At 42.0% G+C, this 9,277-nt stretch overlaps 1 pseudogene; it reads right to left on the reverse strand.

Moving 5' to 3' along the window:
* Positions 1–6,057: 6,057 nt before the first annotated feature.
* LOC128069424 (spermatid nuclear transition protein 3-like) lies at positions 6,058–6,676 on the reverse strand (annotated as a pseudogene).
* Between the last annotated feature and the right edge of the window lie 2,601 nt (positions 6,677–9,277).

Raw genomic sequence — 9,277 nt, forward strand, 5'->3', positions numbered from 1 at the left:
TATAAGTGCCCTCCATGAGCATGGCCCCAGCTGTCCCATCCAGATGCCGTCCTGGGCCAGATGCACCTCTGCTTTCCACTTCCCAGCTCTCTGCCTCATTATGGCAGCTCCTGCCCCAGTGCAGAGCATCCACATGCAGTAAGCAGGGCATAGTGTAGGGGTGGGTAGTTGTGGCGAAGACAGAAAGCCACAAGTGCGGGCTAAATCTTTCCTCTCCACCGTGCCTTGGGAGTAAGCCCCTGAGCACGTGGTCCTCAAGGGGGGAGTTCAGGCTTCCCACAGCCCTCCTGTTAGTCCACGTGGCCCTGCAGCCAGCTAAGGGTGCTTGTCTTCCTTGTGTCAGACCCAAGGCCTGGCATGCCCAATATATAGCTCGAACCATTCATGCCCAGGGTAGATCTCCACCTGTGTAATCCCCCTTATATTCTGAGTCCTCTCCCAGGGGCACAGGTCAGGACTTGAATGTTCCTTTTCCCTTCCTACACTATTATTTGTGGATTTTTCTTAGAGTCTTGATTCAGGACTCTTTCTGCAATTTTCCAGTTAATTTTTGAGATAATTGTTCCACGTATTGACATATTATTTTCTCATTGGAGTATATTTGATTTACCATGCTGTGTTAGTTTCAGGTGTACAACAAAGCATTCATCTTTACATATACATGTATATTGGCTTCTCATGTGGCTCAGTTGGTAAAGAATCTGCCTGCAATACAGGAGATGCCAGTGCCATCCCTGAGTCAGGAAGATCCCCTTAGGAGGCCATGAAAACCCACTCCAGTATTCTTGCCTAGTGAATCCCATGGACAGAGGAGCCTAGTGGGCTACAGTCCATAGGGTAGCAAAGAATCAGACGTGACTGAAAGGACTGAGCTTGCACATGCACGCATACATATACCTGCTGCCGCTAAGTCACTTCAGTCGTGTTCAACTTTGTGCGACCCCATAGACGACAGCCCACCAGGCGCCCCCGTCCCTGGGATTCTCCAGGCAAGAACACTGGAGTGGGTTGCCATTTCCTTCTCCAATGCATGAAAGTGAAACGTGAAAGTGAAGTCTCTCAGTCTTGTCCGACTCTTAGCGACCCCATGGACTGCAGCCTACCAGGCTCCTCCATCCATGGGATTTTCCAGGCAAGAGTAGTGGAGTGGGGTGACACTGCCTTCTCCATACATATACCTATTCCTTTACAAATTATTTTCCCATATATGTTGTTACAGAATATTGAACAGAGTTCCCTGTGGTTTTGTAGTAGGTCCTAGTTGGTTATCTATTTTAAATATAGCAGTGTGTATATGTTAATCCCCAACTCCTAATTTATCTCTCCCCTACAACTTCCCGTTTGGTAGCTGTCAGTTTGGCTTTTATATAGATGTATTTTTGATGTGTTCTTTGGGGGAGGCAGCTTTTTAGTGTGATGCAATCCTAGTTTTCTGTTTTTCCTTTTGTTGCCTATGCTTTTGGTGTCTCATACAATAAATCATTTCTTAGACCAATGTTATAAATCTTCTCCAGTATGTTTCCTTCTAGTAGTTGTATAGTTTCAGATCTTACATTTAAATCTTTAATCAGCTCTGAGTTTAGTTTTGTATGGTATAAGTTAAGAGTCCACTAGGAGCCTGGTGGGCTGTCGTCTATGGGGTCACACAGAGTCAGACACGACTGAAGTGACTTAGCAGCAGCAGGTATATGTATGTGTGCATGTACAAGTTCAGTCCTTTCAGTCACGTCTGATTCTTTGCAATTTCATTCTTTTCCATTGGGGTATCCAGTTTGCCCACTGCAATTAACTGAGGAGATGGCAAGGTGAAATTTAATAATGATCATCTCAAGACAGAAATAGGTGATAAGCCAGTAGGAAAGGCACTGGCGTGAGGGACCTGAAGAGGAGCATGTAAAGTTTGGGGACTCCCACTAGATTCCCGCTGATATGTGGATGTGATCCTGGGCAGATGGGTTCTGACTCTTGGCACATAGACTTGCTCTTGACCTCTGACATGCAAGAGAAGCTTCTGGGCCAACAGTATTGTGCTCTTATCATGAGTCCATGGGCACTGCTTTGGCTTTTGCATTTGATGTCATGCAAATGGGTGGTCTTAATACAAAGACATAGAGTTCCTCTCGACTAGTGATAAAAGAAGCTTCTCATTTAAGTTCCTTTGACTTCTGATCCACTCTCTACTTTATGGTTTTTACTATATTTTCAAACAGATTCTTAGACATACTTGGCAGAAGAGAGTGATGCTCTCCTTTACAGTCTTAGATAATTCAACTTCTGATAGTATTTTATATCACCACACTGTTGATTTCTAATCTGTTTACCTCTCTGGCATGCATTTCTGATAAGATACATACTCAGAAAACTATCATACAAGCTGCATGTAATGAATTGCAAGTGATTAGAGAACGTGAAAAAATTAATACTTAAGAGAATGATTAAGAAAATTTCCTTGGGAGGTGATCATTAGGCTGGCCTCAGATGGTTGCTAGTTTCTGAGTCACAGAAGATGGGATGGACACAGGCATAGAAGAAAGTAGAAGGTCTTAGGGAAATCATTGTATTAGTCAGTAGAGGTTGTTATGGACAAAGCTAGAGAAGTCAGTTGGGATCTATTCATAGGGAACCTGTATAAGTGGAAGTATAAAGAGTTTCTACTACTCTTTAAAAGTGCTAATGAGCAACACCGCCCCCCCCCCAATAAAGCACAGCTTTTGCAATAGGACTTGACATGTCTGAATCACAATATACCGTCCTTTTCCAGGAGAGCTGTAGGCATCTGATATTGATTTATTGTTGTTGATCTACTTGGATATACCCTTTCTCAACTCATGACTTATTATTTATGTTTTCTCCCTTAACCCTAAGTGTCTTTGGATCCTTTTTAAATTCTATGCATGCTCACTTCTCTCTGCAAGGTGGCAGTATATCCATGGATATTAAAATATATACCAGTGCCACTTTAGGGAAACAAGGGCTTCTAACATCCACTTTTGGTCCACCTCAGGACTTCTCTGATAGCTCAGTTGGGAAAGATTCTGCCTGCAATGCTGGAGACATCAGTTCAGTTCTTGGGTAGGGAAGATCTTCTGGAGAAGGGATAAGCTACCCACTCCAGTAGTCCTTGCCTTCCCTTGTGACTCAGCTGGTGAAAAATCCACCTGCAATGTGGGAGACCTGGGTTTAATCCCTGGGTTGGGAAGATCCTCCGGAGTAAAGAAAGGCTACCCACTCCAGTATTCTGGCCTGGAGAATTCCATGGACTGTATAGTCCATGGGGTCACCAACAGTCAGACACAACTGAGCAACTTACACTTTCAGCTCTTCAGGCCTAGCAATCTGTTACCTTCCCCTATCAGCAAGTTTCTGCTTTATTGAATATGCCAAAGCCTTTCACTGTGTGGATCACAATAAACTGTGGAAAATTCTGAAAGAGATGGGAATATAAGACCACCTGACCTGCCTCTTGAGAAATCTGTATGCAGGTCAGGAAGCAACAGTTAGAACAGGACATGGAATAGCAGACTTGTTCCAAATAGGAAAAGGAGTGCGTCAAGGCTGTGTATTGTCACCCTGCTTATTTAACTTCTATGCAGAGTACATTATGAGAAACGCTGGGCTGGAAGAAGCACAAGCTGGAATCAAGATTGCTGGGAGAAATATCAATAACCTCAGATATGCAGATGACACCACCCTTATGGCAGAAAGTGAAGAAAAGCTAAAAAGCCTCTTGATGAAAGTGAAAGAGGAGAGTGAAAAAGTTGGCTTAAAGCTCAACATTCAGAAAATGAAGATCATGGCAACCAGTCCCATCACTTCATGGGAAATAGATGGGGAAACAGTGTCAGACTTTATTTTTTGGGCCTCCAAAATCACTGCAGATGTTGACTGCAGCCATGAAATTAAAAGACACTTACTCCTTGGAAGAAAAGTTATGACCAACCTAGATAGCATATTGAAAAGCAGAGACATTATTTTGCCGACTAAGGTCCATCTAGTCAAGGCTATGGTTTTACCAGTGCTCATGTATGGATGTGAGAGTTGGGCTCTGAAGAAAGCTAAGTGCTGAAGAATTGATGCTTTTGAACTGTGGTGTTGGAGAAGACTCCTGAGAGTCCCTTGGACTGCAAGGAGATCCAACCAGTCCATTCTGAAGATCAGCCCTGGGATTTCTTTGGAGGGAATGATGCTGAACCTGAAACTCCAGTACTTTGGCCACCTCATGCGAAGAGTTGACTCATTGGAAAAGACTGATGCTGGGAGGGATTGGGGGCAGGAGGAGAAGGGGACAACCGAGGATGAGATGGCTGGATGGCATCACTGACTCGATGGACTTGAGTCTGAGTGAACTCTGGGAGTTGGTGATGGACAGGGCAGCCTGGTGTGCTGCGATTCATGGGGTCGCAAAGAGTCGAACATGACTGAGCGACTGAACTGAACTGAACTGAACAGCAAGTATTTCAGTAATTCCTACAACAGGGCATTAAAGTGTGATAGTGTTAAATGGTAATAATATATACAGATCTGGAATCACAGCACCTATCTATATGTAGGCATAAGGTCTCTGTGTCCATATCATCCTGGTAGCTGCTTTAACTGATTAATTTTCAGCAGGCAGGGATGATAGTTCTCCTACTTCCTTTGAAAGGACAACAAACCCAGGGTCTCCTTCACTCTTAATGATTTTAAATCACATTCAGTGACTGACTGAATCATCAACTGTGTCTCTCAGGAGTTAAAGTGCCAGAAAGATTTAACTAAGGAGCTGGAGTCCAGATAAAAGATATCATATCATTGACTTAAAATCTCAATTCAACTCTTTTGATGCTGATGGTGAAACTCTGTGTTTTAGTTTTTTCTAAAATGTGAAGACACACAGGATTCCTTTGCTCAGAGACCCTGCTTTATATGTCTCCATATTTGATTGACTACTCCTTGAACCTTTTTAAACATTTCAGAATGAAAGTTAACACCAAATTAAACATTCCATACTCTTACTTTTAAACCATGATAAACTTGTAGAACTTGGACTAACAAAAGACTTTATTGGGTAAGAATGTTTTATGACTGTAGTTATTTAGAAATGCTAGGGTATGGTGACAAATTAAAGACCAGCTTTTACTCAGTTGTATATTAATACTTGTATCAAATTCTGTGTATTCACTTCTCTGGCTGTCCAGTGGCTAAGACTCCACGCTTTCACTAAAAGGAGCATGGTTTCAATTACTTTTCAGAGGGCTAAGATCCCACAACCTGCATAGTGTCCCCCCCCCCCAAAAAAAAAAATCTGTGGGTAGTGATCCTGTTTGTCACCTGCACTGGGATTGGGCCACACCCACTGTCCTGCTTTGGGAACACAACTCTTCCACCAATTTTTTTGCAAAATAGTGGCCTAATCAGTATTTGGTTTCTTCCCTCCAAACATTATTTTAGTCCTTGGGAGTGCTAGTTGTGGATTTTAGTTGTATCAGCATTTTGTGGCTTCTGAGCACCTTTAACTGACAGCATAAGCGAGTGATGCAACAAACCCCACTATGAGGTAGGTGGCCAGGAAGTGATTTCTGTCTGTCTTTCTCAGGGGGAGTTTCACATTCACCATCCCCATGTGAAACCCTCTTTCCATCTGGGTTCTGGCAATCTAGACCCTAATGTCATTTCACACACCAAACAAAGGCAGTAACACCACACCTCTTCTCCTTGACCCTGATATCAAGTGTTCAGCAAGGATTTCGATCTTCAGTGCATACTCCTGACCCAGTCCAGACTTCAGATCTCTAAGTGTGGACCTGAGTGTCTGTTCCCCAACCTCTCGGGACCCAATATCCCTCCCTTCTCAGGTACTTGTCTTTTCTCTTCCTTCCCTCCCTTCCCATCAGAAAATTCACACACTCACATACACACAAATATCATCTTTTCACCATTTGATGTTTATTTTAATTGCAGCCATCAGTTTACTACGTTAGTATGAGATTCAGTCTTTTCCTGGTTGGCCGTTTCTAAGAAAGCAGACCTCTAGAGACACAATTCTAAACTGTCTGACCTTTTCTATTCAGTTACTGGCTACCCAGGTTGTACTTCTCCAGGGTCTCTTATTCTGGGGTGGCTGAGCTTATATTCTCTTTTGATTTTGCCTCCTTCTTTGACTCTGCCTTCTATTTTGGTACCTTTTTCTGCTTTGATTCAGTTTCTTACATTCACAGGAACAGAATAAACAGTTTGGCTTTCTTGTTTTCTTCACCTTCTTCGATTGAGTGGCATATGATAGTATTTTCTTTCTCATGGTTCCTTGTAAAGGTCTTCTGACCCTCATCGTCATATTTTGTTCCTGGAAAGACAAGAGAAGCATATTAGTTTTGAGGAAAGAGAATAAAAACTGAGTTGGAAGGGAGATTTCATGAAAAAGAGATGTGGACTCATGAGGGCTTTTGTGCCAGGCAAGGGCAGTGTAGAGGTCTTGAGCAGCAAAATCAATGGAGAACTGATTTCCATTTCCATTTCCTAAGTGATTTCCATTTCCATTTCCTAAGCTCCTCCATGGGGAGCTTAGTTGGAGTCATCTTACCTTCACACTGCCTCTGTATCTCCGTTGACAAAAGTTCTTCTTTCTTCCTTTCATCCTTGAAGCAAACCGCATTGCAACTCTTCTTGACTGCCGTGGCTTCTTAGTTACTTTAGTCATGATGATGACAAGAAGTGGCCTAACCCAGAATCTCTGCCTCTGTCCTCCCTATATATACCTTCTCAGGACAGTGAGGAGCCACATCCTTCAGTCTGATTGGTTAGCTAGGCACTACCCCAGCCAATGGTGGCTTGGGGGGCTTAGACATCACAATGTACCACTTTGCCCATCAACATGGGCTAGTGGATGCTGAGGGAGGCCATGATATAGCTTTCCCATCAAAGTACCACTCCTGATACCTCTGTCACTGATTCTCAGGAGGCAAAGTTCTCTGGCTGAAAAAAAAAGGGGCTTTTCTTTAGCACTCTCTAAAGAGCATTCCCAAACTGACTTGCTGAATGTTCTTCATCACTCCATGTTCAATTCTAAAGGTTCACATGACAAGGGGTGGATATTTTATCCATGTCATACTCCATGGCCTCTCCTATTCCATGTTTCATTCTCTCATCCTTCATCATTACCTAATATTTTATTTTTTAATATATGTCGTATCCTCTAAGATAATGTGGCCATATTCAGTCTTAGTTTAGATGTGGATCATCTTATTTCTCCTCTATTACAATGGATAAAATGAAAAAGACAGTTATAAATATTGACAAAGATAGAGGACAACTGGAAACTGTACATATAAAATAGTACAATCAATATCCTTCAGAATATAATCACTTTAGAAAATGATTTTTTTTTTAAATTTAAATGTTGAGTAAGCCTTCACAGGATCCAGGCATTGCACTCTTAGCTCTTTATTCAAAGTCAGTGAAAACATATCTATACAAACACTTGTAAGAGGATTCATAGCAGCTTTATTTGTAGTCACCAAAAAACTGAAAACAGTGCAAACATTCATAAATAAGCAGCAGTTGAACCAGGTCTATCTATATAATGGAATATGGTGGATATTGGTGGTTTAGTCTCTAAGTTGTGTCCAACTCTTGAGATCCCATGAACTGTAGGCCACCAGGTTCCTCTGTCTATGGGATTTCCCAGGCAAGAATACTGGAGTAGGTTGTCATTTCCTTCACCAGGGGAGCTTCCCAACCCAGGGATCAAACCTATGCCTCCTGCATTGCAGGCAGATTCTTAACCAACTGAGCCACCAGGGAAGCCCAAATAATGGAATGCTATTCAGTAATACAAAGTAATGAAATCTAGTACCTGCCACAACATTGATGAATCTCAAAAACATGGTGAGTGAAATAAGCCAGATATAAAAGAGTGCATATTGTAAAATTTCATTTATATAAGATGTAAAGATTTATATAAGATGTAAACTAATGTATAGTAACAAATAGCAGATCTTTAGCTTCCCTGGGTGTGGGGAGCAAAGAGGAGTGAGGAGGTTAATTATATCAATCATAGATCAATAGAATTGTTAAAACATCCACAAACAAGCACGGAAAAATAACAATACAGTACTGGAATGGAGAAAGAAGTGAAAGTCAGACTGAGTCCACTAGCTTGCATTTTCACATATGCAAAGACTTACAGGGATGTTGACACCCAGGGGCAGGGATGTGGAGGAAATCACTGCCCACTTTATTGATCTTCTTCAGCATCAAAGCAGATTAAGTGGCTGGGGAATGCAGAGGCTGCAATAACAACAGACAAACATGCACTGAGGGAACCTAAGAGTCTGCTTGCCACTTACAGAAGGAAAATGGATTGTGCTTCTCATCTGTTTCCAACCCTCACATTAATGCATCTTACCATGGAGTCTAAGACTTAATGGACCTCAGCTGGCAAGGCTGTCTGGTGCATGTAGCCCAAGTTTTCATCCTCTGCAACAGAGGAGAAGATTGGAGTGGGGGGGGATGTTAAAGGGTAATGCATCCCAGTGGAGAATAGCACAACCAGCAGAGATTGGGACATCTGATAAAATTCACGGGGGTTTATGTCAGAACCAACTTTTAAATAAGAGCTTCTTAGGTAAGGCAAAGGAATAAGCACAACATTTCTTTTGCATTTACTTGTTTAACTTTGGATAGCCAAAGCCATCTGCTTATAGATGACTGTATAATTTATCATACAAGCTGGGATATCTTTTAAAGTGAAATTGGGGCTATTAATAATCACACCTGGATAAACAAGAGTAAACTGGGATTGTGCTGGGCAAACAAGGACAGTCAAGCTATCTAAGTGAGACAAGCCCTCCGGATCCATTATTTTGTGTTGCAGATAGGAATCAGCATTCACCAAGCTACAGTTTGACAGATGGTCATAAAATGTCTGTTGGATTCTTCAGGAGTCCTCTAATAGCAGTCAGGCTTGGAAAAGATTGTTTTACTTAAATTATGGTGTTGGAAATATTCTACATGTCATTTGCACTGTTATTCACATGCCATTGTTTGGACTAAATATGGTCAGAGAGTGTAATGAGGATTTTGTGATGAGACCTCAGACGCTAATGCCTTGAGGAATGAAAGACTCTAGCTTATGGGAATTTGCATCATACCTTTGGTACAACAAGTTAGAGAGTTAACCATAGAAAAGAAATTGATACTGAGGTTCTGGGAAGAAATTTAGAGATGGTCCTCAGGTAACAGTTCAAACTTTCATTTATTTAAGCACTCTGCTTTCGTCACTCAGTCCATTCTCTTCACA

The sequence above is a fragment of the Budorcas taxicolor genome, chromosome X, assembly GCF_023091745.1.
Source record: "Budorcas taxicolor isolate Tak-1 chromosome X, Takin1.1, whole genome shotgun sequence".
Classification (NCBI taxonomy): Eukaryota; Metazoa; Chordata; class Mammalia; order Artiodactyla; family Bovidae; genus Budorcas; species Budorcas taxicolor.